The sequence below is a fragment of the Macaca nemestrina genome, chromosome 11, assembly GCF_043159975.1.
Source record: "Macaca nemestrina isolate mMacNem1 chromosome 11, mMacNem.hap1, whole genome shotgun sequence".
NCBI lineage: Eukaryota > Metazoa > Chordata > Mammalia > Primates > Cercopithecidae > Macaca > Macaca nemestrina.
In genome coordinates, this window is record NC_092135.1 from 72,194,666 (window position 1) to 72,222,618 (window position 27,953).

Below are 27,953 nucleotides of genomic sequence, written 5' to 3' on the forward strand. Positions count from 1 at the left end.
ATAAATGTTCTTGGCATCTTTGTTGAAACTAAGCTAACTACAAGTATGTGGATTTATTTTTGGGCTCTCTATTCTGTCCCATTCATCTATGTGCCTGTTTTTGTGCCAGTGCCATGCTGTTTTGTTACTGTAGCTCTGTAATATAGTTTGAAGTCCAGTCCAGTAGTGTGATGCCTCCAATTTTGTTCTTTTTGCTCATGATTGCTTTGGCCATTCAGGGCTTTTTGTGGTTCCATAGAAATTTTAAGATTGTTGTTTTTCTATTTCTGTGAATAGTGTCATTAATATTTTGATAGGGATGGTATTAAATCTGTAGATCACTTTTAGTAGTATGGTCATTTTCACAATATTCTTCCAAGAATATTGGAAACATGAATATGGGATATCTTTCCATTTTTGAGTGTGTCCTTTTCAATTTCTTTCATCAGTGTTTTATAGTTTTCCTGTAGTTTATAGAGAAAGGTCTTTAGCTTTCACCTTCTTTGTTAAATTTATTCCTATGAATTTTTTTTGGTAGCTATTATAAGTTAGATTGCTTTCTTGATTCCTTCTTCTGCTTGCTCACTGTTGATGTATAAAAGTGCTACTGATTTTTGTATGTTGATTTTGTATCCTGTAACGTTACTAATTTTTTTTTTTTTTATCAATTCTAAGAGTTTTTGGTGGAACTTTTAGGGTTTTCTATATATAAGACCATGTCATTTGCAACAGGGACAATTTGACTTTGACATTCTCCCTCCCAACTTGGATGCCCTTTATTTCTTTCTCTTGCCTGATTTCTCTGGCTAGGCAATTATCTTCTTTTTTTTTTTTTTTTTTTTTTGAGATGGAGTCTCACTCTGTTGCTCAAGCTGGAGTGCAATGGCGCAATCTCGGCTCACTGCAAGCTCCGCCTCCCGGGTTCAAGTGATTCTCCTGCCTCAGCCTCCTGAGTAGCTGGGACTATAGGTGAGTGCCACCAGCCCAGCTAATTTTTTGTATTTTTAGTAGAGACGTGGTTTTACCGTGTTAGCCAGGATGGTCTCAAACTCCTGACCTCGTGATCCACCTGCCTCAGCCTCCCAAAGTGCTGGGATTACAGGTCTGAGCCACTGTGCCCAGCTTATCTTTTCAAAATATTGAAATAATAAGATAAAAATTGTATATATTTACCTACATAGTTACCATTTTCAATGCTCTTTGTTCCTTTAGGTAGATTTATATTTCCAACGTTCTTTCTGCCTAAAAGATTTCCTTTAGTATTTTCTGTAATGTGGATATGCTGGTGAGTCCTTTCAGCTTTTTAATATCTAAAAGGTCTCTATTTTGTCTTTTTTTTTTTTTTTTTTTGTGACGGAGTCTCACTCTGTCACCCAAGCTGGAGTGCAGTGGCTGGATCTCAGCTCACTGTAAGCTCCGCCTCCCGGGTTTACGCCATTCTCCTGCCTCAGCCTCCCAAGTAGCTGGGACTACAGGCACCTGCTACCTCGCCCGGCTAGTTTTTTGTATATTTTAGTAGAGATGGGGTTTCACCGTGTTAGCCAGGATGGTCTCGATTGCCTGACCTCGTGATCCGCCCGTCTCGGCCTCCCAAAGTGTTGGGATTACAGGCTTGAGCCACCGCACCTGGTCTTTTGGCTTCATTTTTAAGATAGATTTATTTATTTAGAGATGGGGTCTAACTATGTTGCCCAGGCTGAACTCAAATTCCTGGGCTCAAGTGATCCTCCTACGTCAGCCTCCTGGATAGCTGGGACTACAGGCATGCACAACCATGCCTGGCTTGAAAGATATCTTAATACACAATTTTAGGCTTTTCTGTGCTACCTACAGAGGGGTCCATACGGCGTTATTGTGGATTCCCATCGTAACTTAAAGTGAAACTTCCACAATGTCCGGAGCCCTTGATGTCCTGCAAATGAAGGAGGAGGATGTCCTTAAGTTCCTTGCAGCAGGAACCCACTTAGGTGGCACCAATCTTGACTTCCAGATGGAACAATACATCTATAAAATGAAAAGTGATGGCATCTACATCACAAATCTGAAGAGGACCTGGGAGAAGCTTCTGCTGGCAGCTCGTGCCATTGTTGTCATTGAAAACCCTGCTGATGTCAGTGTTATATCTTCCAGGAATACTGGCCAGAGGACCGTGCTGAAGTTTGCTGCCGCCACTGGAGCCACTCCAGTTGCTGGCCGCTTCACTCCTGGAACCTTCACTAACCAGATCCAGGCAGCCTTCCAGGAGCCACGGCTTCTTGTGGTTACTGACCCCAGGGCTGACCACCAGCCTCTCATGGAGGCATCTTATGTTAACCTACCTACCATTGCTCTGTGTGACACAGATTCTCCTCTGCACTATGTGGACATTGCCATTCCACGCAACAATAAGGGAGCTCACTCAGTGGGTTTGATGTGGCGGATGCTGGCTCAGGAAGTTCTGCACATGCATGGCACCATTTCCCGTGAACACCCGTGGGAGGTCATGCCTGAGCTCTACTTCCACAGAGATGCTGAAGAGATTGAAAAAGAAAAGCAGGCTGCTGCTGAAAAGGCAGTGACCAAGGAGGAATTTCAGGGTGAACAGACTGTGCCAGCTCCTGAGTTCTCCGCTACTCAGCCTGAGGGTGCACACTGGTCTGAGGTGGCAGGTGACCTCTGTGCCTATTCAGCAGCTCCCTACTGAAGACTGGAGTGCTCAGCCTGCCACGGGAGACTGGTGAGCACCTCCCACTGCTCAGGCCACTGAATGGGTAGGAGCAACCACTGAATGGTCTTAAGCTGTTCTTGCATGGGCTCTTAAGTAACATGGAAAAATGGTTGATGGAAAATAAACATCAGTTTCTAAAAAAAAAAAAATTTTAGGTGGACAGCTTTTTCTTTTTAAGTACTTTAAAGATGTTGTTCCACTATTTTCTTTTGTTTGCCTTGTCTGACAGAAATGTTCTGTCATCATTATCTCCGTTCTTCTGTACACATCATATCTTCTTTCTCCTCTGGCTGCTTTTTCCTTTTTTTTTTTTTCCCCCTGTTTTTTTTTTTTTTTTTTTTTTTTTTTTTTTTTTTTTTTTTGAGATGGAGTCTCACTCCCAGGCTGGAGTGCAGTGGCGTGATCTCGGCTCACTGCAACCTCCGCCTCCCGGGTTCAAGCAATTCTTGTGCCTCAGCCTCCCAAGTAACTGGGATTACAGGCGCCCACCATCACACCCAGCTAATTTTTGCATTTTTGGTAAAGACAGCATTTCACCCTGTTGGTCAGGTTGGTCTTGAACTCCTTACCTCGGGTCATCTGCCCACCTCAGCCTCCCAAAGTGCTGGGATTACAGGTGTGAGCCACCACACCCAGCCCTCTGGCTGCATTTAATATTTTTTATTTATAATTTATTTTAAGTGACTTGATTATGATTTTGCCTTGGTGTAGTTTTCTTCACATTTCTTGTGCTTGTGGTTTGTTGAGCTTCTTGGATCTGTTGGTTTATAGCTTTTATCAAATTTGTAAATGTCATGACTTTTATTTCTTTCGAGATTTTTTTTCCGTCACCCCTTTTCTTCAGGACTCCAACAACATATATGTTAGGCCACTTGACGTTGTCCCACAGTTTACTGATGATCTGTTTCTTTTTTCTTATACCCCAGACTTATATTTTGAGTTTCATTTTGCATGGCTTATATTGCATGTTTTAAAGTTCACTCATGTTTTTCTGCAATGTCTAACCTGTTATTGATCCTATCCAGTGTATTTTTAATCTCAGTCATTGTCATTTTTATCTGCAAAAGTTCAATTTGTATCTTTTTCATATTTCCTATGTCTTTACTTAACATATTCAATCATTCCTCTAGATCAGAGTTTCTCAACCTCAGCACTTCTGACAATTTGGGCTAGATAATTTTTTGTCGTGGGGGGCTGTTCCTGTGCATGAAGAATGTTTAGCAACATCCCTGGATTCTACCCACATTATGCCAGTGGCACCACTACCCCCAAATTGTGACAACCAAACTGTCTCCAGACATTGCCAAATGTCACCAGGGATGGGGAATCACACTTCTACTGAAAACTATTACTCTAGATTTTGAGATATAAGGAATACATTTATAATTGCTGTTTTAATGTCCTTGTCTACTTTTTTTTTTTTTTTTTTGACACAGGGTCTTACCCGTGATAGAGTGTAGTAATGCGATCTTAGCTCACTGCAGCCTCAACCTCCTCAGGCTCAGGTGATTCTCTCACCTCAGGGACTACAGGCATGTGCCATCACACTTGGCTAATTTTTGCATTTTTTTGTAGAGACGGGGTTTCACCGTGTTGCCCAGGCTGGTCTCAAACTCCTGGGCTCAAGGGATCTGCCCGTAATATCCTCCCAAAGTACTAGAGTTACAGGTGTGAGCCACCACGTCCGGCCCTTGTCTACTAATGCTATCATCTATGTCTATTTTATGCAGTTTTGATTGATTGATTTTTTTTCTCCTTACAATTTTCCTGCTTCTTTGCATGCCTTAGAGTTGTCTTTTCTTAAATTAAATGTCACACATTATAAATTTTACTTTGTTGGGTGATGGATATTTTTATATACCTGTAAACATCCTCGAGCTTTGTTCTGAGATGCAACTAAGTTAACCTGGAAAAAGTTTGATCCTTTCGGTTCTTGCTTTTAAGCCTCATTAGGTGAGATCAGCGTAACATTTAATCTAGGGCTAACTTTCCCCCACTATGGAGGCAAGAGCCTTCCGAGTACTCTACCCTAATACCTCATGAATTACGAGGTTTTCAAGTCTGGTTGGGGGAATTGGCACTATTCCTGGCCCCACACGAGCTTCTTATGAGTAATTCTTTCCATGTGTCTTTTTCTCCCGTGCATGTGCTTATAAGCAGTCAGCTGAGTATGTGAGGGAGAACCTCTGGACATTTTGGTGATTCTGTCTTTCTCTGAGACCCTTTCTCCTCTCCGGTATTTTATTCTGCAAGCTCCAACAGCTTTGGTCTTTTTGGTCTTCCCCAGCTTCATCTCTTCAACTCTCAGTTCTTCTCCTTAAGTCTGGGAGGTCGCTGCATCTTGCCTGGGTTCCCCTTAACTCCCGGTGCACTGCAGCCTGGAAACTCTCCTCAGGCACTAAGCCTGGACCATCACTGGGCTCACTTGACTAGCTGCTCATCTCTCAGGGATCACTCTTCTTCACTGTGTCATGTCCAGTGCCTTAAAAACCATTGCTTCATAGATTTTTGTCTTATTTTTTCAGTGATTTCAGGCAGAAAAGCAAATCTGGTCTCTGTGACTCCATCTGGGCTGGAAACAAATCTGTACCACACTTTAGTTTTTAATTTACCTGGAATTTATATGAGTGTTAAATCTTCTGAGTTATTAAATTTCTGAGAATAACTGTGCTTTACTCTCACTCTGGATTGAAAAGTTTGAATGGAAATAAAATTTTACTCTTAAAATAACTTTCACTCTAAACTTTGAAGGTATATTTTCTGTTTTTGAGCATCCAATGTTGATAGGAAATCTGATGTTTGTTTGATTCTTGCTCCTTTTTTCCAAGAGAATTAAATTGTTTCTTGATTACACATGATAATGGATGATACACAAGCTTCATTCCCATCTATAATTTTATCTGGTACCATTAATCAATTTAGATATATTGCATAGGATGTGCCAACAATTATTTTTATAACCAATAATTCCATGATTTTGCTTGGGTAATCTCTTCTAATGGTGAACTTCAGGTCACAACAGTAACTATCAGTTCAACTACACCAAGGTTTCTGAAGACAATGGCTTCTCCACTCAAGCAGGTTGTATATAAATTCCAAATAGAACCTGGCATCACCTTGAAGGAATTCTAACTTCACACTGTTGGGGGAAATTTACCAAGATGGCTTCAGAGTAGACTAACTTTAAACAGCACATTAAAAAAAAAAAGTCATTTATTCAGCATCATGATCAGACTATTACATTTAGCAATCAACAGCATGGGTGCAAAAAAAAAAAAAAAATATATATATATATATATATATATATATATATATATATATATATAAACCCTTTGTTGGAATGGTTTACACTTTCCACAGAACAGAAACTAAAATAAACTGTTATACCATTAATCACAAATACAGTCCTCGAGTTTTTTGCCCATACACATGAGTATTTGTCTAAAACATGTCTTCTTTGTAGCAGCTAGGCCCTTCCACCACTGTGCTTGACTGAGTTCACAAATCTGTTGTAACCTGTGGCTTCCCTGTCACTTCTCTGGCTCTCCTCTCCTGCTAAGCTTTGTGCCCTAATTAAAATATTCTGCCACTGCCATAGTTACTGCTGCTAGTGGAACCGCCATAGCCACCTTGGTTTCGTGGTTTGGCAGAGTATTGGCCTCCACCACCATAGGGGCCAGAGCTTCTGTTTCCAAAGTTTCTCCCTTCATGGGACCAAAATTTGAAGACTGATTGTTGTAACTGCCAAAATCACTGTAGCTTCCACTACCTCCAAAATTGCTTCCGTCATCACCAAATGCATTATAGCCATCCCCACTGCCACCATATCCACCACCACCACGGCTGCCACCAAAGCCAACATGACGACTAAAGTTTCCTCCACGACCGAAGTTATTCCCACCGAAACCACCTCCACGACCACCACCAAAGTTTCCAGAACCACTTCAACCTCTGTGGCTGGATGAAGCACTAGCCATCTCTTGCTTTGACAGGGCTTTCCTAGCTTTGCAGTTGTGGCCATTCACAGGATGGTATTTCTGAATGACAGTCTTATCCACGGAGTCATGGTTGTCAAAGGTTACAAAGGCAAAGCCCCTTTTCTTGCCACTGCCTCAGTCAGTCATGATTTCAGTCACTTCACTTTTTCCGCACTGTTCAGAATAATCTCTTGGGTGATGTTCTTCAGTGTCTTCTTTAACGCCACCAACGAATATCTTCTTCATAGTTAAGTGGGCACCTGGTCTTTGAGAATCTCTTCTTGAGACAGTTCTCTTGGTCTCCACAACTCTTCCATCCACCTTATGTGGTCTTGCATTCGTGGCTGCATCCACCTCCTCCACAGTGGCATATGTGACAAACCCACAGCCCCTGGAGCGCTTGGTGTTTGGATCTCTCGTTACCACACAGTCCATGAGCGGTCCCTGTTGCTCAAAATGGCTCCTCAGGCTCTCATTGGTTGTTTCAAAGCTCAACCCTCCAATGAAGAGCTTCCTTAGGTGTTTGGGCTCTTTAGGAGACTCTGACTTAGACGTGACGCCAGGGAGAAGAGAAACTTTAACGATACTTTCAGAGGTGTCTGTGATTCTTGCTCCTTTGTAAGTAACTTTTTTTCTTTCTACAGGATTTTAGAATCATCTCTTATTTATAATGTTCTGAAATTTCAGTGATCTATCTAGGTAGAGGTTTTTAAAAATAGTATCTGTGATATTATGAGTTTGACAGTCTAATTTTATAACCTATTATAAAATAAACATATGTTTATTAAGATAAAAGTATTTGTCCATGCCACCTAAAATCCAGTATCACCAGTGTTATATTTATCACCTTTTGGGAAACTTTGGATGAAAGAATAGCATTAAGAAAAATTATAATAAATTATCAGGGAAAATTCTGAATGGGTGATGACTGGGTATCGTTTCAGCGGGGGTTGTCTAAGAGATCCTTTGGAATTATCTGACTATATGGAGAATTGTAGTTTTCATCACAGACTGATGGTTATATGCAACTCTATAAGTTGTTGAAAATTTGTAGTAATGCAAGACCAGGGGCAGTGGCTTACATCTGTAATCCCAGCCCTTTGGGAGGCCGAGGCGGGTGGATCACTTGAGGCCAGGAGTTCAAGATCAGCCTGGCTAACATGGTAAAACCCTGTCTCTACTAAAAATACAAAAATTAGCCCGGCATGGTGGTACATGCTTTTAATCCCAGCTACTCAAGAGGCTGAGGCATGAGAATTGCTTGAACCCAGGAGGCGGAGGTCGCAGTGAGCCGATATGGCACCACTGCATTCCTGCCTGGACAACAGAGCAAGACTCTGTCTTAAAAAAAAAAAAAAAAAACCTTATAGTAATGCAAATGAGTCTTGTCCATAGACATGGCAATAAGTTGTGTCTGGTGAAGATGAAAGTGATGACCACTCTGTGGAAAAGAGGATTCCAAGCATTATTCTATTTCTTGTAAATATTGATCAGTTTTTTCTATTGACAAATTCATTTCGGCATTCCTGATTGCCTCTATATGTGTTTGTTCTTTTAATCCCCTTTGAACTGGTTTTAATGTATTGGTGTTTTCCTCACTAATTAGTGTGTTAAATAAAATCTTTGACTTTATTTTATTTTATTTTATTTTTGAGACAAAGTCTCACTCTGTCATCCAAGCTGGAGTGCAGTGGCGAGACTTTGGCTCACTGCAACCTCCACCTCCCAGGTTCAAGTGATTCTCCTGCCTCAGCCTCCCAAGTAGCTGGGACTACAGTTGCAACACCACACCTGGCTAATTTTTGTATTTTTAGTAGAGACAAGTTTTCACCAGGTTGGCCAGGCTGGTCTCGAACTCCTGACCTTAAGTGATCCACCCCCTCAGCCTCCCAAAGTGTTGGGATTATAGGCGTGAGCCACCGCATCTGGTCAAATCTTTAACTTTTTAAAATATTTGTATGAAAGTCACACTTTTGCCTTATTTTAAAAAAAACATTTTGTTAGTAGCATATATTAATTATAATGTATATCATTATTATAATGTTTGAGAGGAGTTGGAGAACAGACTGGCCTTTGGAACAGAGTACATTTGAGGTAAGTCCTGGCTTCTTATCAAATCCTCTACGACAAATCTAGCTGGTCACCTATTTCTATAACTAAAGTTTTGTTGGCACACAGCCAAACTCATTCATTTACATATTTTCTGTGGCTGCTTTTGTTCTACAAAAACAAGGCTGAGAGTTGCAATAAAGACCATATGACCCACAGGCCAGGGAGCAGAAGCTCCCTCTACCCCTGTAGAACATTGGAACCAAAATGTGACAAAAGGATTTTTGAGTCCCTACTGCCTCCTGTTTGATAACAGTTGTTAATGGAACAAAGTCTGAGTGCTGCTAGAGAACGCACTGTTCCTTGGGACTGCAACAAGCAGTGATGTAATGATATTATGGCATGATTTTCCTGAAGTAGCTAAAAAGGGAGCAACATTCTCCTGGAGTCTCTGGTGTTTCCCTTGTGATTTTGCGGATGACTGTGCCTTTATCTCCTCCACCATATTGAAACTCTGCCACCTGTGTCGTGTTTAAGTGAGTCCTTTAATTGCTCTGGGCTCAGTTTCCTCATACATAACATGAGGTTATTGGATGACTTCCCAGGTCTCTTCTATCCTTACGAGTTCATGTCAGTTTCATATACTTTTTGTTTCTTAATTTTGTTCTCACTTATCAAACATTTATTTTATATCTATTATGTTCCAGGCATTTTACCAGTCACTAGAGATATAGCAGTGAATAATGGGACATGGACTCTGGCCTTACATTAATAAAAATGACAGCAAGCACGTTATCAGCAATATCTGATATCACACTATATTATAGGTTCTGAAACACTTTCACAGGCATTTTTATATTTGGCCTTCAGTACAGCACTGTTAGCTGGTTAGACCAGGTATTATTATTTGCATTTTACATATGAAGAAACTCAAACACAGAAACATTAAATTGGACAAGGTTACATGGTACTGATATTACCAACTAAGATTTAGAAATTTTGATCCTGATTATTTACAAAAAAGTTTGTTTACTGAAACATTTCAGGCCAGGAGTGGTAGCCCACATCTGTAATCCCAGCACTTTGGGAGGCCGAGGTGAGCGGATCACGAGGTCAGGAGATCGAGACCATCCTGGCTAACACAGTGAAAACCCGTCTCTACTAAAAATACAAAAAATTAGCCGGGCGTAGTGGCAGGTGCCTGTCCTCCCAGCTACTCGGGAGGCTGAGGCAGGAGAATGCTGTGAACCTGGGAGGCAAAGCTTGCAGTGAGCCTAGATCACGCCACTGCACTCCAGCCTGGGCAACAGAGCGAGACTCCATCTCAAAAAAAAAAACAAAAAAAAAAAACAAAAAAGAAACATTTCAAACATACTAAAAAATAATAGTACAATCAATCCCATGTACTCATACCCCCAATTTAAAAATATGTATATATTTTTGAGACCAGGTCTCATTCTGTCACCCAGGCTGGGGTACAGTGGAATGATCCCACAGCTCACTGCAGCCTTGACCTCCTGGGCTTAGCTGATCCTCCCACCCCAGCCTCCCAAGTAGCCGGGAACACAGGCATGCACCACCATGCCCAAGTAATTTTTGTATTTTTTGTAGAGATGGGATTTTTGCCATTTTGCCCAGGTTGGTCTCAAACTCTTGGACTCAAGGGATCTGCCCATCTCGGCCTCTGAAAGTGCTAGGATTACGGGTGTGAGCCTCTGCCCCAATCCCAAATTAGCAATGATCAAGATTTTGACTATATTTTTTTCATCTTCCCCCTTTTTTCTTTGTAGGAGTTTTTTGTTTTTGTTTTGTTTGGGGTTGTTTGTTTGTTTGAGAGAAGGTCTTGCTCTGTCACTCAGGCTGGAATATAGTGGCTTGAGCACAACTCATTGCAGTCTCAACCTCCAGGGCTCAAGCAATCCTCCCACCTCAGCCTCCCCAGTAGCTTGGACTGACTAACGTGTGCCACCACGCCTGGTTAATTTTTAAATTTTTTGTGGAGACAGTGTCCCACTATGTTGCTCAGGCTGGTCTTGAACTTTAGGACTCAAGCGATCCTCCTGCCTCAGCCTTCCTAAGTGCTGGGATTACAGGTAAGAGCCATTGCCCTTGGCCTGTAGATGTATTTTAAGTAAATGCCAAAGACCATGTCATTTCACCCCTTTATCCTCAATGTAAATCTTTAAAAAGTAAGGGCATTTTCCTAACACCACCACAATGCCACTTTCACCCTTAATAACATCAAAAATAATTGTTTTGTCTCGTTTAAATCTAATTCTTGAATTCTTGATGTTCATTTGGGTAGAATAAAGTTTAAAATCATTTTACTATTTGGTCACACACTGACTAGCCAAGCATCATGTAAATTTGTTTCACAACAGTTTATTGGTTCCTAGATCATCCCTCCTTTCCTAAAAGACTTATTTTGTGTCAGGGAATATTATATGTTACCTCCCCTTTTTCCTTAGTGCCTTAGTCTATTTGTGCTGCTATAACAGAACACCTGAGACTGGGGAACTTACAATAAACAGGTATATATTGTTCACAGTTCTGGAGGCTGAGAAGTCTGAGATCAAGGTGCCAGCAGTTTTGGCATCGGGTTAGGGTCTGGTCTCTGCCTCCATGATGGTGCCTTGAACTCCGCATCCTCCAGAGGAGGGGGAACCCTGTTCCTCACGTAGCAGAAGAGCAGAAGAGAGAGAGCCCACTCCTGCAAGCTCTTTTTTATAGCAGCATTAATCCACACACAAGGGTAGAGCCTTCATGACTGAAATGCCTCCCATTCAGCCCCCACCTCTCAACACTGTTGCAATGAGGATTAAGCTTCCAGCACATAAATTTGAGGGGAACAAAAACATTCAAACTGTAGTATTTGGTTATAGATTTTTTTAGAAAGAAACACGGCCACAGGAAATAAAAACTGTAGGTCCCAACCTTCCTTGCAGCTAGATATGGCTTCTGAGTAAATTCTAGTTCATGAGATGTTAACTGAATTGTTGAGTTGAGTTTCTGGGAAGTGTTTGTAAGGGTAGATGGCATGTTTTCTTTGCCCTTTCTCCTTCCTGCTCATTAGAATAGAGAAACAGTAGCTGGACCTGAAGCATCTTGACCTATGAGGCTGTGTACTAAAAAAAGAGAGAAGCACTCAGTGAGGATGCTAAGGCATAAAAATAATACAATGCACTTTGGAGACTCAGGGGAAACGGTGGAAGGGGGGTGAGAAATAAAAGACTACACGTTGGGTACAGTGTACACCGCTTGGGTGATGGGTGCACCAAAATCTCAGAAATCACCACTAAAGAACTTATCTACGTAGCCAAATGCCACCCATTCCCCCAAAACCTACTGAAATAAAAAATAATTTTTAAAAAACCATAGATGACACAAGCAAATGGGGAAAAAAGAGGGAGAGAAAAACACTCAGATCCCTGATGATCCATGGAGTCACTTTATCAGTTTAGAAGTAAACTTTTTTCTGCACTTCAAGCCAATGTTCTCTACTTTGGTTTCTGATTGCTTTCAAACCTGTAGCCAAACAAACCCTAACTTATACACATTGCTGTATACTTCTTTCCCCATCACTCAATTATGGTAGAACTAGACACAGAGAAAGCTGGATTTGCTCTAAGCTTAGGCCTCCTCATCTAACATAACTGTTAACTGAGATGTATTCCATTAAACTTAATTTTTTTTTTTTTTTTGTTTCTGGGTTTTGTTTTAGAGACAGGGTCTTGCTCTGTCACTCAGGCTGGAGTGCAGTGGGGCTATCACAGCTCACCGTACTCTGAAACTCCCGGGCTCGAGTGATCCTCCCACCTCAGCTTCCTGAGTAGCTGGGACTACAGGTGCACACCACCATATCACCCTAATTTTAAAAAACTTTTTTTTGTTGTTGGAGATGGGATCTCACTACATAGCCCAAGCTGGTCGCGAACTCCTGGCCTCAAGTGATTCTCTTGTGATTTGCTGGGATTACAGACATGAGCCACAGCACCAAGCCAAACTTATTGTTTTAAAATGAAAAATGTTCAACTTTCAAAATTCCTTTCCCTTGGGTCTGTCCTTGCTATATAATCGACATCTCTTCCGCCTTCTTAATTGATTGGCTACTCAAATATAGCAGTTTCTTGGTTCTTAAAAGTAGTGTTCTGGCCAGGTGCTGTAGTTCATGCCTGTAATCCTAGCACTTTAGAAGGCTGAGGCTGATCACTTGAGCCCAGGAGTTTGAGACCAGCCTGGGCAACATGGCAAAACCCCGACTCTAAAAAAAATTACAAAAATTAGCTGGGCATGGTGGTACGTGCCTGTAGTCCCAGCTACTTGGGAGGCTGAGGTGGGATGATCACTTGAGCCTGGGGAGGTTGAGCCTGCAGTGAGCTGTGATCACGCCACTGCACTCCAACCTGAGTGACAGGATGAGAACTTGTGTCAAAAAAAAAAAAAGTAATGTTTATATGGTTTGCAAAATAGGATTTGGAGAAGGCTAGAAAAGACCTGAAATGTTGAATGAGTAACAATCACTGAATACTGGAAAAAGCCCAGCCTTGTTACCTTCTCTGATCTCTGAAAATACATCAGCAATTGCAGAGCTAGTGCTGGTGAGCTACAGTGAGCTGTCACAATTGATGTAGTCATTATTAGAAGATCACAGTATATGCACAGCAGTTCAAATATTGTTAACAGGTCTACATTTAAAAGGTTTCTTATGTAATTTTACAGCTGATAAACCAACCCCTGATGACACAGTGAAACAGGACCAGGATATTAAAGCATTTAAACATAGGTTTTTAATTTATTAACCAAATATCAGGACAATTCCTCAGTCTCTTTTCATATTTAAAAAAAGGAAAAGGAAAAAATACTTGCAGTAACAAAGAAAAGTATTAAGGTTTCTTTCAAAGATGCAGGCTGATTTCCAATATTCCAAACCTTTGAATTACATAATGAAATGGGTGCTAATAAAAAAGAATGTACACCTGACAGATTGAATATTTTTTCTATGATTAATAATTCTCTATTAAAGCAATCTATTAAATTTTATTTTAAAGAGATGTGAGTGATCAAGTTATTAGATCAGCATCCTCAATTTTAGGCCAAATGAGAAACTCCTATAGATTTTGTAATTCTGAACATCTCGTGAGCTGCTGTTCATCTGCTCATGAGATGTTTAAAGAATTGCAATGCACTAAGTTGTACATGTAAAAGCAAGATGTTAATTAAAACACTGGCCAGACATGGTAGCTCATGCCTGTAATCACAGCACTTTGGGAGGCCAAGGCGGGTGGATCACTTGAGGTCAGGAGTTCGAGACCAGCCTGGCCAACACCCCCGCCTCTACTAAAAATACAAAAATTAGCCTGATGTGGTGGTGTGCACCTGTAATCCCAGCTACTCAGGAGGCTAAGGCATGAGAACTGCTTGAACCTGGGAGGTGAGGTTGCAGTGAGCCAAGATCAAGCCACTGCACTCCAACCTGGGTGATGGAGTGAGACTCTGTCTCAAAAATAATAATAATAATAAAATAAAAATAATTAAAAAAACTCTGTAAATCTTACACTTTCAGGACATTTATGGAAAATAATTCCTAATAAAGAAGCCATAGGGGATATGTAAAATTCTTCTTTTTTTTTTTTTTTTTTTTTGAGATGGAGTCTCGCTCTGTCGCCCAGGCTGGAGAGCAGTGGCCGGATCTCAGCTCACTGCAAGCTCCACCTCCCAGGTTTACGCCATTCTCCTGCCTCAGCCTCCCGAGTAGCTGGGACTACAGGCGCCCGCCACCTCGCCCGGCTAGTTTTTTGTATTTTTAGTAGAGACAGGGTTTCACCATGTTAGCCAGGATGGTCTCGATCTCCTGACCTTGTGATCCGCCCGTCTCGGCTTCCCAAAGTGCTGGGATTACAGGTTTGAGCCACCGCGCCCGGCCAAATTCTTCTTTATATCTCAGTCTTTGAGGAAATACTTTAAATTTCAACCACCATAGACGTGAAAAATAACTCTCAGATGCCTATTCTTTGCACTCTGTTAGATGCTCCCTTTATGTATTCATATATGTTTTATTGCAGATTGTGTTTTCCCAAAGTGGCTGAAATAGTATCTCCTATTCCAAGTGCTCTTTTTATAATGTGACCTTAACATTTGTCTTATGGAGAAGTGGAGTTTATATCTTTTCCCCTTAAACTTGGGCAAATACTTGCGACTGTCTCAATAAAAGAGTACTGGAGAGTGATGCTATGTAAATTTTGAGGCTAGATCACAAAAATACCATGTTTCATTTTGCTGTCTTGGGACACTCAATACAGGAATTCAACGGTATGCTGTAAGGAAGCCTGCACCCACTCATGCAGAAACCATACGGTAGGTGTCCTGGTTAAAAACCAGCATCCTTCTTGATGTGGTGATTCACACCTGTAATGCCAGCACTTTGGGAGGCCAAGGAGGGCAGATTACCTGAGGGCAGGAGTTTGAGACCAGCCTGGCTAACATGGTGAAACCTCATTTCTACTAAAAATGCAAAATTAGCTGGGCATGGTGACGCATGCCTGTAACCCCAACTATTCAGGAGGCTGAGGCAAGAGAATCGCTTGAACCTGGGAGGCAGAGGTTGCAGTGAGCTGAGATCGTGCCATTGTACTCCAGCTTGGGCAACAAGAGCGAAATTCCACCTAAAAAAAAAAAGAAAAGCCGGCATCCTCTGCCAGATAAGTGAGTGAAATCACATCCAGGTGATTCCAGCCCCCAGTCGTTGAGTTAGCCACAGCCTTTGACTCTTCCTGACTAAGGCTTCAGATACGGTGGAGTGAAGATTATCATCCATACCCACTGTACCCAATCTGAATTCCTGATCCAGAGAATCTGTGAGCATAATAAAGTCGTCATTTTATGCCACTAAGTTTTAGGGTAATTTGTTACAAAACAATGGTAACTGGAACATATATGTTACCTACAAGCCATATTAATGACAATACTTTCAATTTCTTATAAATTTCCCCTGGATAAAACCATACAATAAGCCTCATGTATTTTCGAAGTCGTCTCCAAATGTGAAAGAAGAATAATAGCAAATGACCCTAAAGGGAAGTTACAATTCATATATTAATAGAATCACATGCCTTTTCACTGGCTGGAATTAAGACCTTTTGCCTTTCGGAATTAGGCTTTTCCTCAAAATCCATGTCCTCAAACAAATTAGTCCCACTTAGTTTTTTCTTCAAATTGTTATCTTTCTGAGTAGTCTATTTCTTGAGTTTTAGATCCTTGACTGTCAGTCTGCTGAGCTCTTTTTTTGGTTTTCGTTTTCGTTTTCGTTTTTGTTTTTGAGATGGAGTGTTGCTCTGTTACCCAGGCTGGAGTGCAGTGGCGTGACCTTGGCTCACTGAAGCCTCTGCCCCCCAGGTTCAAGCAATTTTCCCACCTCAGCCTCCTGAGGAGCTGGGATTATAAGGGCGCACCACCACACCCGGCTAATGTTTGTATTTTTAGTAGAGACAGGGTTTCACCATGTTGGCCAGGCTGGTCTTGAACTCCTGACCTCAGGTGATCCGCCCGCCTAGGCCTCCCAAAGTGCTGGGATTACAGGCATGAGCCACCGCACCCGGCCGAGCTTTTCTGCTCAGACATTCCACTTTTCTCTCAAACTTAGCTGATCTCAAACCAAACCCATGTCTTCTTTGAAAATCTGAATCTTCTGAGAGAGTAACAAAGCAAATGATGCAAAATGTTAAAACCTGGCGAATCTGCTAAAAGATAAACAGAAATGTTTCTTTGTAAGATTCTAGCAACTTTTTTGTAAGCTTCTAATTATATTTCAAAATAAGGAGCATGTTAAAATAGAAAAGAAAAGGGATAAGGACTGGAAACAAGAATTGAATTTACTACACAGTTCTCTAATTCTGGTAGCAATGTCTGTTGTTACTGGTGCTTAAATACTTCAGAGTAATCCTTCATTCCAGATTTCCTCAGCTCTTCTAATTAATCAATATTAATTTGTTTTTCTTTTTTGCTATCTGTAGTTAATATTTCTGTTTCTCTCTTCCCAATATCCAGTACACCTTCTTATGCTAAAAGTGTCAAGATTTTCCTTTGAACAGCCATTCTTCTCCAGTTTTAGATCTTACATAAGGGTGGGATTCAAGACTGAAAATGTAACCCAGGTATAGCATCTTGCAGATGGTCAACAAAGAAGCAGCAAGTTCCTTTAATAAAGTTTAAGTAGTTAAGAAAAAATCCTAACTGATCTTGCTGGTTTTGCTGTCTTTTACATTTTGCTTTAAAAAAAAAAAGTGCTTATTAGGACTATATGTATGTGTGTGTGTGTGTGTGTATACACACACATAGAGAGAGACCGGGAGAGGGAGAGAGTTAGTGCAGGGTGAGTTTACTATAGAAAAATTACATTTTCTGCAAAAAGAGTTGATTCTCTTTCTGTTTTTTTAGTTCTCACCTTGGCTCAATATATAATTCCTCAAGTCAAAATATTATACTTAGGTAGGTAGGGCAATCTAAAATAAAATCCCAAGGATGAGAACCTTCATTCTTTCAAACTTTGTTGAACTGTTACATTGCAAAGGATAACCTCCTGTTTTGGATTTTGGCTTATTTTGGTCCTCTACAGAATGACTCCATAAATGAGCCCCAGGAGGCCCATGAAAGGTGGTATCTTACTAACAGGGGCAGAACCACCCCGTACTTCTTTTGCCATCTATTGATTTCCCCACACTATAGCTCCAGGTCTTAAAACCTTCTATTCAAGAGAAAGGATATGGATATTTTTATAAAATCAGTTTGTGTGTGTGTTTTAAGAAAAGAAACCTAGAGCTGTCTGCATTATAAGCATGACTGTGAAAGGGATTTTGTTCAGAGGAAGTGAACATTTTTGCCAACATTCAGAGTCTAGTTGCTCCAAGAAGCCCTAATGTACATCTTTTTTGCCTTGCTGAGTCTTATCTACTTCACCTCCTTAAAATGCCAACCCATGGGCTGGGTGCGTTGGCTCATGCCTGTAATCCCAGCACTTTGGGAGGCCAAGGCGAGCAGATCACGAGGTCAGAAGTTCGAGACCAGCCTTACCAACATGGTGAAACTCCATCTCTACTAAAAATACAAAAATTAGCTGGGCATGGTGGTGCGTGCCTGTAATCCCAGTACTCAGGAGGCTGAGGCAGGAGAATTGTTTGAACCCAGGAGGCAGAGGTTGCAATGAGCCAATGAGCCAAGGTCGCACCATTGCACTCCAGTGCTCCAATCTGGGCAACAGAGGAAGACTTCATCTCAAAAAAAAAAAAAAAAAGGCCAACCCATGGTTTATCAAATCTACAAAACTCAATGCAATGTGCATCACTCCCTTTCTTCTTCCTCTTCCTCATTAACTAGCATCATTGCCCTCTTTGGCAACTGCATAGTTAGCAGGTATTGCCAGAAAGATTCTATTATAGACTGTTGGCTCTTCTGCTCCCTTTTTCCTCTTGCCAAGTTTTTTTTTTTTTTTTTGAGATGGAGTCTCACTCTGTTGCCCAGGCTGGAGTGCAGTGGCATGATCTCAGCTCACTGCAGCCTCCGTCTCCCAGGTTCAAGCAATTCTCCCACCTCAGCCTCCTGAGTAGCTGGAATTACAGGCATGCACCACCACGCCTGGCTAATTTCTGTATTTTTAGTAGAGATGGGGTTTCACCATGTTGGCCAGGTCGGTCTTTAACTCCTGACCTCAGGTGATCCGCCAACCTTGGCTTCCCAAAGCGCTCGGATTGTAGGCGTGAGCCACTGCACCTGGCCTCTTGCTAAGTTTTTAGGGACTGTTCTAATACCCTTTAACCATCCCTCCTCTTTTTTTTTCTCCCCCCGCCCCCTTTTTTTTTTTTTTTTAAATAAATGAAGCCTATAGATTTGTTTTAGTTTTTCTTCTCACCTACAAGCTCCACTGGCAGGTTGATGCCCTTGTATGGTATCCAGTGATAGACGTTGAATCCATCCTTACTAGTATTTGCTCCTTGGAGGTGAAAAAAATAAATGTTTTATAAAACTCAAATTGGCCTTATCAAACAAAAAATCTGCTAGATCAGTGAATGACTGGTGACAGCAGGAGACAGCAGTGCTGGCCTCTCCAATAGAAGTCACTGCAGTTAATGGAAGCTATTATGGGAAAATTCTGGCACGAAGTTTTCTTTTTCTTTCTTTTTTTTTCTCCTTCAGACAGCTAAAATTTTTTTAAAGAAAAAATGTATTCAGTTGCTAGGGTAACTGTGGTTTCAAAACTACCATAACAAAAGCCAGATATCACATATCAGACTACCAAATTGTTAATTTGACTGGTATTTTAAAATAATTGCTTGAAAGAGATGTTTTCGCCTTATCTTAGCTATAGAGAACAGAGAGAAAGGGAGATCAGGAAAAACAGAAGAAAAAAGGAGAAGAAAACCTGATAGATTTAAGAAATGTTTTTGCCTTGCTAAATATTTGTTGGAAGTAAAAATTATTTTACGTTATGGATACATTTGCATGCAGGATTTATTTAGTCAGATTCAAAACATAAGGAGGATACTGGGTTATTCTGTTTTCAATTTCTCTTCCCGCATTTCAAGCCTTGCCTGGGTTTTAAGTGAACAGTTTTCCATGGGTACTTGGTAAAGGAACTGGTTGCTTAGGGGAGTCATGCATGTTCTGAAATCTTTTATGAGTGATTATGTTTCTTCTGTGTCATGCTTTTCATCACTTGATTTAAAGTGAATATAATAAAGCCATTAAGTGCTTGGATTCTGGAATTGGTCATATCTTGGACTGAATTCCTTTTCTATCCCTTACTAAATTCCTTCAACCTCTCTGAGTTTCTTCATTTATAAAAAGAATAAGGCCAGGCAAAGTGGCTTACACTCAACACTTTGGGGAGGCCGAGGCGGGTGGATCGCTTGAGCCCAGGAGTTTGAGACCAGCCTGAGCAACATGGTGAAACCCTGTCTCTACTAAAAGTAAACAAATAAATAAATTGCTGGGCAAGGTGACATGTTCCTGTAGTACCAGCCACCTGGGAGGCTGAGATGGGAGGATCCATTGAGCCCGGAAGGTCAAGGGTACAGTGAGCTGTGATTGCACCACTGTTCTCCAGCCTGGGCAACAGAGTGAGACTTTGTCTCTAAATTAATTAATTAAACCTTTACATATAAAAGAATATCAGCTGAGGGCTGTGGTGTGCATCTGTAGTTGCAGCTACTGGGGAGGCTGAGGTAGGAGGATCCCTTGGAACCAGGAGTTTGAGCCTGTAGTGCATTATGATCCCACCTGTGAATAGCAACTGGAGTCTGTCCTGGAAAACGCAGTGGGACCCTGTCTCTTAAAAAAACAGGGTGGGGGTGGGGAGGGGGATATCAGAACAAATAATTTGCAAGGAAAGGAAGAGAGAATAACATATAGATTAAAAGACACTTGGGAGGTATATTAACTAAATGCAATGTGTGCATGTTTAGATCTGATTTGAAAAAAAATAACAACTAAAAAAATCATTTATGACACAACTGGGGAGACTTTAATGTGTTTAGATATAATTATAGAATAACATGGTATTGGAAAATTTTTGGTGTTTTTTCTTTGACATTTGGATGCATACCATAATATTTACAAATAAAATAATATAATATCTGAAATTTGCCTCAGGAAATAAGGAAGAGGGAAATGGATGGGATAGAGATGAAACAAGTTTGGCCATGAGCTGACAACTGTTGATACTGGGTGATGGATATAGAAGGGCTCATTAAAATATTCTATTTCTAAATAAGTATTTGATTTTTTTTTTTCAAATTTCAGACAAGATCCTGCTCTGTCACCCAGTCTGGAGTGCAATCATGGCTCACTTCAGCTTCGACCTCCCAGGCTCAATCTATCCTCCCATGTCAGCCTCCCCAGTAGCTAGGACCACAGGCACACACAACCATGCTCAGCTAATTTTTGTATTTTTTATAGAGACAGGGTTTTACCATGTTGCCTAGGCTGGTCTCAAACTCCTGGGCTCAAGGGATCTGCCCTGCCTTGGCCTCCCAAAGTGCTGGGATTATAGGCTTGAGCCACTGTGCTCAGCAGGTCTTTTCTACAATAAAAGTTTTAAAAAAGATATCAGTAAGACTCACCTGGTAAGGTTATTGTGGGGATTAAATGAGATGCTGTGTGTAAAGCACTTGGCAGAATGCCTGGTATATAATAATTGCTCAATAAATATTAGCTATTATTTTTAGAGACAAGGCCTCCTCTTCCCCTCCTGCAGAACTATGAAAGCCAGACCATGAAATGTGTGGCTGACTGGAGCAGCTAACCTTACTCCTTCCAAATCAGGCAGCTGCAGGCTGTCATTGCATTCATCCTCATCCAACCTTGCTTCTGTACTAGGCCCTGTGCTTCCCACACACACACTAAAATTCTGTTTTATAGCGGCTGTTGGCTTTGCCTTTAGTTTCACAGTAAGTTTTAGCTGGGAATGCTATTTCAGTGGAAAATGGAAGGCAGGAACTTTTTTAGCTCAACTATTAATAAGTATTGAGCACATTGTTAGGAATTTTCCTATATAGTTTTATTTAACCTTCACAACAATCCTTCAAAGTCGAAATTATTAGCTTCCTTTTAGAAAGGAGGAAAGACAAGTTTCAAGGCCTGCCCAAGGTCACAGGGCCTTAAAGTGGTGGGCCTTAATTCACACCCAGCTCCTGAGACCTCCAAAGGGCTTGTGCTTACCCAGGAGCCCTGGCTATCAGCTCTCTTGCCTTTCTTTTCCTTATCCTGGCTTAAAAACAACTGCCATCCAGAAAAGGTTAAGTTGACATTCCTAATCAAAAGAGTCTGGACCAGGTGCAGTGGCTCATGCCTATAATCCCAGCACTTTGGGAGGCTGAGATGGGTGGATCACGAGGTCAGGAGTTCGAGACCAGCCTGGCCAAGATGGTGAAACCCCGACACTACTAAAAATACAAAAAATTAGCTGGGCGTGGTGGCGGGCTCCTGTAATCCCAACTTCTCAGGAGGCTGAGACAGGAGAATCACTTGAACCCGGGAGGTGGAGGTTGCAGTCAGCCGAGATCGCGTGGCTGCACTTCAGCTTGGGCGACAGGGTGAGAGTCTGTCTCAAAAAAAAAAAAAAAAAAAAAAAAAGTCTGACATCACGTTTATCTGTACTGTAGAGGCAGAGGCAGCACTGGTTTGCAGCCCAGTGGTAAGAGGTCTGCCCAACTGATGGGGAGAGTTACAGGCTTAGGAATAGCTTAGGCCGGTCAGAGGGGAGGCTCTGAATGTAGAAATAGAAAGAAAAAGGTTTTCGGGATTGCACTGACATTTGTGTTTCATTTCCCTCTTGTTCCAAATGCTATTCAACTTAAGGGAAGAAGAAAGCAGAGAGGGATACCTTATACGAAAACTGTTCCATTCCGAAAATTAAAAACAGCCGGCTGCCATCAAATACCATGGACCCTTATATTCAAACTTCAGCTGTAATTTCGTTGGGAGGTTGCAATGGCACCCTAAACTGTCAAATGATGAGTTGACCTCAGAATCCTGCTTACATAAAGCCGGACAATTCCATGCAAGGCGGGTATCTGGTTACAACTGAAGTTAATGGTTGTTTATGTCCGACTTGTCCGGGAATGGAGCAGAGAAAGAGGAACCAGAAGAAAGAGAAACTCGCGACAACAGAGTTGCCGAAAGAGAAGTGTTGGCGCCTCAAACTTGAGGATCAGCTTCTCGGGCCCCACTCCAAGGTGTCGTGGCGGTCGGGTTCTTTCCGCCGCCCCCCGGAAGATTCTCAGCTAACCCTTTCTTCGCCGAGACCCAGAGGCCCTCACTCTGACACCACTCCGGGAGCCAAGCTACTGTAAGGAGCTGATACCACCCCTCGCCGGCGCGAACCGCCCATCTCCCCAGACCCGCCCACCCCCTGCTGCGCATCCCTGACGTTCTAGCCCGGCGAAGGTCCTCTTAAATTAGGAAACAATAGCTATTTAGGAAGAAGGGCAAATAACCCGCGCTCTGCGCGCCCAATCGTGGAATTCTTGGGAGTTCCCCGCGGGCAAGGAACTCTGCTGCTCCAGGCAGCTGCGGAAGAGAAGAGGGAGCCTGCGTGCTGGGGCAGGGGCGTCGCGAACTTGGGGCAACCCACTTCCAGGGCCCCGCCCCCGCTTTCCCGCCTGCCGGGGACCCGCCGAATGGGGAACCACCCTCCTCCCTGAGGCAAATTTGGAAGGGGAGGGGTCCAGGAGCGGTAGAGCCGGGGCGCCAAGCGCCAGATTCTGCCGCTCAGAAGTCGGGGGCAGTCCCCAGTCCCGCCTCAGGCCCCCGCGCTCACAGTGCGCACCGCCGAGGGCGCGGGCCAGGCGCGCGGTGTCACCGCCACGAAGTCTTTTACTTGCCCTTAAGGAGCCGGCCCTCGACCCCTTGGAGGGTGGAGATTCCTCCCATTCCCTCCTCCCCCTCCCCCGGGTCAGCGAAGAGACGTGGAATTGAGCTGGAGCGATGATTCCGCGAGCACTGTAATTACGCACACACTGAAATCTTCACCGTTGACTTAAGTTACTTGGCGCTGCGAGAGCTGGGGCCCTGCATATTGATTAAATGCAGCCTCTATTTACCTAAACAATAAATGTAGAGATTAGCAACGTTCACTTGATCACAATAATGGGATTGACAATTAAGGGGCAATGCATCCCAGATGTAGTGGAGCCTATGGGCTGCATGCAGCGGGCAGAGGGCTTCTCGGAGAGGGGCGCTCGGGCAGTTGCGGCGGCGGAGGTGGTGCAGAGCAGAAAGCGGCGCGGAAGCACAGCGGGAGGCGGAGGGGGACGCCCATACTCGTCAAGGTCGCCCACCCCACCCGGGAGGCTCGAAACTGGCTTTGGGGTACCTGAATGCCCTGACTCCCAGGGAGACATCTGGAGCTCGGAGCCACCCTCCCTGCGGCGATGGCACCTGCCTCAAGGCGGTCTCGCTTGCTGATGCCTGGCTGGGAAGGAGGATGGACGCCGGTGGCATGTGCCCTGGTAAGTGTGTCTGTTTGTCATCAGTGTACATTCTGCATGTGGCAACGGGGCGAGGGGGAGGAGCACGTGTCTAAAGTGCACGGAGACTTCCTCTACCCCTGTGTATATACCCTTCAGTCAATGTTCCAAGAAGCGGGTCAGGGCGGAGGGTATCCTTCTGGATCTGGAAGGGCGTGGTTTGACATCGGTGGGTGTGACGGGAAAGTCCAGCCTGTCAGGGTTGGGCTCTACAGTGGCCGAAATCAAGAAAGCATGGACGTGTCGGCCCAGGGCTGGCCTGTTTCCGGATATGTCACGGGGGTGCTTCGGTCCTCGAGGGGAGTCTTACGATCTATCTTTTTTTCTCACCCTCTCACTGAACGGTAGCGTTCTGAGAAGAGGGTCTAGGAAGGAGAGGGCTGAAAGGAACTAACTTAGAAAAGAACCCAGGAGAGTGGAACATGGGTAATGAAAGACAGATGAGCACAGTTGGGTGTGTGTGCGAAATCATGATCCACCTGGAAGGGGTTCCTAACCCTGGACTGCCATCGCATACTGGCTGCAAAAGACACACGCATGTTGCTTCTCTGATATTTTCCTCTTCTCTCTGAGCCCCATTATCAACCTGGAAGGCTTCTCATTCCACGTTTAGACACAAACAAAAGGATTTGTCCCAGACACTCAAGAACAAGCCAGGACGAAGCCCTTTCCCGCCAAACCACGAAGGCCGGGAAATAAACAGCGCCTGCCCAGGCTCTGGGCGCGCGAGCCGGAGAGAGGACTTGGGTGGGAAGAGGCTCTAGAAGATCGGAAGGAGGGAGAGAGAGGTGGGGGAGAAGCTTGGAAAGAGAAGAGGGAGGAGGAAGAGGAGGGACCAGCAAGGCAGAGTGGGACCTGGGGTTCTGTTATAACCGCCCTTCCCCGCCCACGGCCTTTCCATCCCCTGTTCCCTTCCCCCATTTCAGAGCTGAAGGCCGACTGTGGGAGGAGGAGGTTAAACAAAGGGAATCCTCCTCCTCTGGGACGGGTGAAGTGCGTTTGTCCTCTCCTTGCAGGCTCTGGGAAAACTGGCAGGAATTTCCTTGTCGTGAGAAGATGGACGAGTGTGTCTGCAGTCGAGGAGACAACTACAAACAGACTTTGGGCAGGGAAGGCGGGTGGGCGGGGGTGGGGGTGGGGGCGGGGGCCAGCTTTGATCGCTCCAGCTCTGTTGTAATTTTGTCTTCGCCAGATAGATTAGCTGGAACCGCCAGCCCTAGCTTGGAGTTCCGTTCCACGGAGTACCCTCCCTCCCCACCCCCCGCGTCATCTCGCGCCTGGAGCCGGGTCGCCGCTCCTTCCGAAGTCTCTCTGGAAACTTCAAGGGCTGATGGTTCTGTGTTCCTGACGTAATTAGGAGGCCACGCAGCTCTCCAGCACTCCGTTAAACAAATATGTAAGTCGTCCTCCCTCTCTCTGGGGACAGACTCTAGGGAAGGAGGCAGCTGGGCCCGCTCCGGGTGGTGTCCTTGGCTAGCGGAGTGGAGTCGCTGTGACCTTCCGCCGCCCCTCGGGGCCTTGGTCTTTCTAAGCTCTTCCTTAGGAAGCCGAGAGAGAGGCAGAGAACGTGCACCTCGCCACCCACCGGACAAGCTGAGAGGACCTTGTCTTTGCTTGAAAAGTTTTCTAGATAAATCGCTCGGGTGGTTCTAAGCTATGATGAACCAGAGGCTGGGCCCGGTTCTTCTCTAGAACAGCGTGTGGATGTAAAGGAGATGAAATCGTCCTCCCCCACTGCTTTCTTTTTCTTCCCCATATAAATCAGTCATATAATTCATTCGCATTGTTTAAGGTACATTGATCAATCTAATGGCTTGTAATAGGCTCCTAATTGCCACTTGCAGAATCCTGCAGGCTCACATTTGAACAGGGAAGGTTCCAGGCAAGTCCACCTTAAGCTTGAGTTTGGGCGATTACAGAACCCAGGAAGAAAGTCTAGATGGCACAGTCACTCCGGTCTCAGTTCTACAGGGGAGGGAAGAAAGGGGGTGTTAGTGGGGATATTTGCTGTTCATTTTTCCCCCAATCTCCCTTCCAAATCTGTCACGATTAATGAGCAAAGCCCATGCCACAATTTATAGATTACTGTGGACTGAGGATCATTTTGTGGATATCAGACAAGAAACTTTCCTTACTTGCATCCTTGTGTCTGTATTTACAGTAAAAACTTCCTTAGTCACAAACGGATATTCATTTAGCCATACCTTTTCTTTTTACTTACTTATTTTTAATAAAGCAACATCAGGAGTTGTGATAGGAAATAACATGGGAGAGGGTGTGTTAAAGGGAAGGAAGGAAAAGCCAATCTTTATCCCAGGGTGTCCTGGAGGTATGCCTACACTCCTGTTTAACATTTTGTGGTTGTAGTGCCTTCTCCAAGCCCTGGATAGAGGAGGAAAGAGTTGGAAGCCTCCTCAAATCTGCCTATGAAAGGGTAACACTGAGGAAACTGGTACCCTGGCTAGGAGAAACTGAGTAATGATCAAAATCCTGGCCTCTGGCTTTTCTTGATATTAGTTCAGGTCTATGTGAAAAGATTGCTTTAATGTCTCCAAAGGTGGTTCCATTAGAGTTGGCTGAGACAATACATGTGCATCATTTTGGAAGAGATGCTCTTAAAAAGAAGAAAGTGACTACAGAATGCCACATTTGCTTAGGTCTAAGACCCTTCTTTGGTAGTTGGTGAGGGAGGGAGGAAAGTAAAACCCCAAGCTGAATAGGCCCCCCATAGTTTCTGAGTGATGCAGTAAACAAATCTATGATGCTTGTTGAATAATCTTCCAATAATTGCAGTCATTAAAATCATCACACAGTCTACAGTCACCTTCCTTCCTTTGACACACCAGTCTTTCCCTTAATTGTTAATGCATTTTGGGCTCAGATAAACAGATCGAGGCAAGCTTAAAATATATGGCCCAGATACATCTAACAGCAGAAAATTAGTTGTGTAACAAACGTTTGGACTATACTTAATAGACTAGGGGTTTTCAAATTCTTCAGTAGACCCTACAGAGGCAAGAAAGATTTGCATCTTCTACCACTGCTAAATAGCAGTGACGCCTCTGAGATACAAAAAAAAGAAAAGATGAAAGTCCCATTGGCCTATTGAATCTTTCTTGCTCTTTCATTTGCAAGGGTTGGGCTGGAATTAGGACATTATAGAACAAATATTAAAGGAAAGCTCAACAGAAACTGTGGGAGAGTTCCTCAATTTTTAATTAATTTTCTCCATCCATTTGATCTCAACAACTGGTGCTTTAAAAAATATAAATATGTGTTAACTATAAAAGATTCCCTGCTAATCAAAGGCTGTATTTCATTTTCACCAACTGCTGACAAGACTCCAACTGTGGAAAGGATTCACCCGACTCAACAGGCACTATGGACCTTCCTGGGCTTCCTTCTCCCTTGCTCATGGCAGGCAACATTGGTACACAAGGGCAGCTTTTTCTTTTTTTAACTCAAGTTATTAATGTATCTCTGCAACTCCCACACCGTGCTGACCTGATAATCACTGCTCTAGTGAAGATCATGCAAATGAAAAGCATAATTAATTGCACAAATCATTTAAAAAGGAGTGCTGTGGCTTAGCAAATAAATAAAGGCAGTAGGGAGGACAGGTCAGATAAATGCTTTTTATAGGCTGGGCTCCCTTCACCCCCAACCCCTCCTCCTAGTCCCGGTGGTCCAGACTTTGACTGCAGCCAGCCTGGCCAAGGCGAGCACCTTCTGTTCCTCCCGCAATGCCTCCCCTTCAACCATATTCCGGAGTCCCCCCAACTCCACCTCACCCCACCCCAACCTCACCCCACCCCAGTGGTGTATATCCGCTGCTAAACTCTGTGCTAGGTCAAAGCTCCGGGGAGACTGGGCAGTCACTTAATATTTAACCAGTTACTATATCTAGTTATTCAGAAAATAACTGGTCCTCCCAGTCGCCACTATGTTTTCTGCGCATCAGGGAGAAGCATTTTATCTGTGGCTTAGGAGGTCCAATCCTTCCTATCAGTGCTAATGACCGAATTGTTTCCCTGGCTTTGCCTTCTAAACACAGCAACTTGAGCAGTTGCTCAGATCAAAGCTCCCGGGAGAGCCTAGATGGGAGAAACAATATTTGTTCAAAGGAAGTGAACTCTTCCCTTTAATTACCCTATTCTTCTTTATTAGGATTCGTATTGAATTTTTTTGCAAAAAAATTATGTTGATTTAACCATAGTGTATTTA

At 43.3% G+C, this 27,953-nt stretch overlaps 1 long non-coding RNA gene and 1 pseudogene across 1 annotated transcript; both read left to right on the forward strand.

Moving 5' to 3' along the window:
* Positions 1–1,819: 1,819 nt before the first annotated feature.
* LOC139356982 (small ribosomal subunit protein uS2-like) lies at positions 1,820–2,771 on the forward strand (annotated as a pseudogene).
* A 4,399-nt stretch (positions 2,772–7,170) lies between these two features.
* LOC105483213 (uncharacterized) lies at positions 7,171–27,450 on the forward strand. Its single transcript, XR_988108.3, has 4 exons — positions 7,171–7,281; positions 22,060–23,711; positions 24,746–25,125; positions 25,262–27,450. It is a non-coding gene; the product is annotated as an uncharacterized lncRNA (long non-coding RNA).
* The last annotated feature ends 503 nt before the right edge of the window (positions 27,451–27,953 follow it).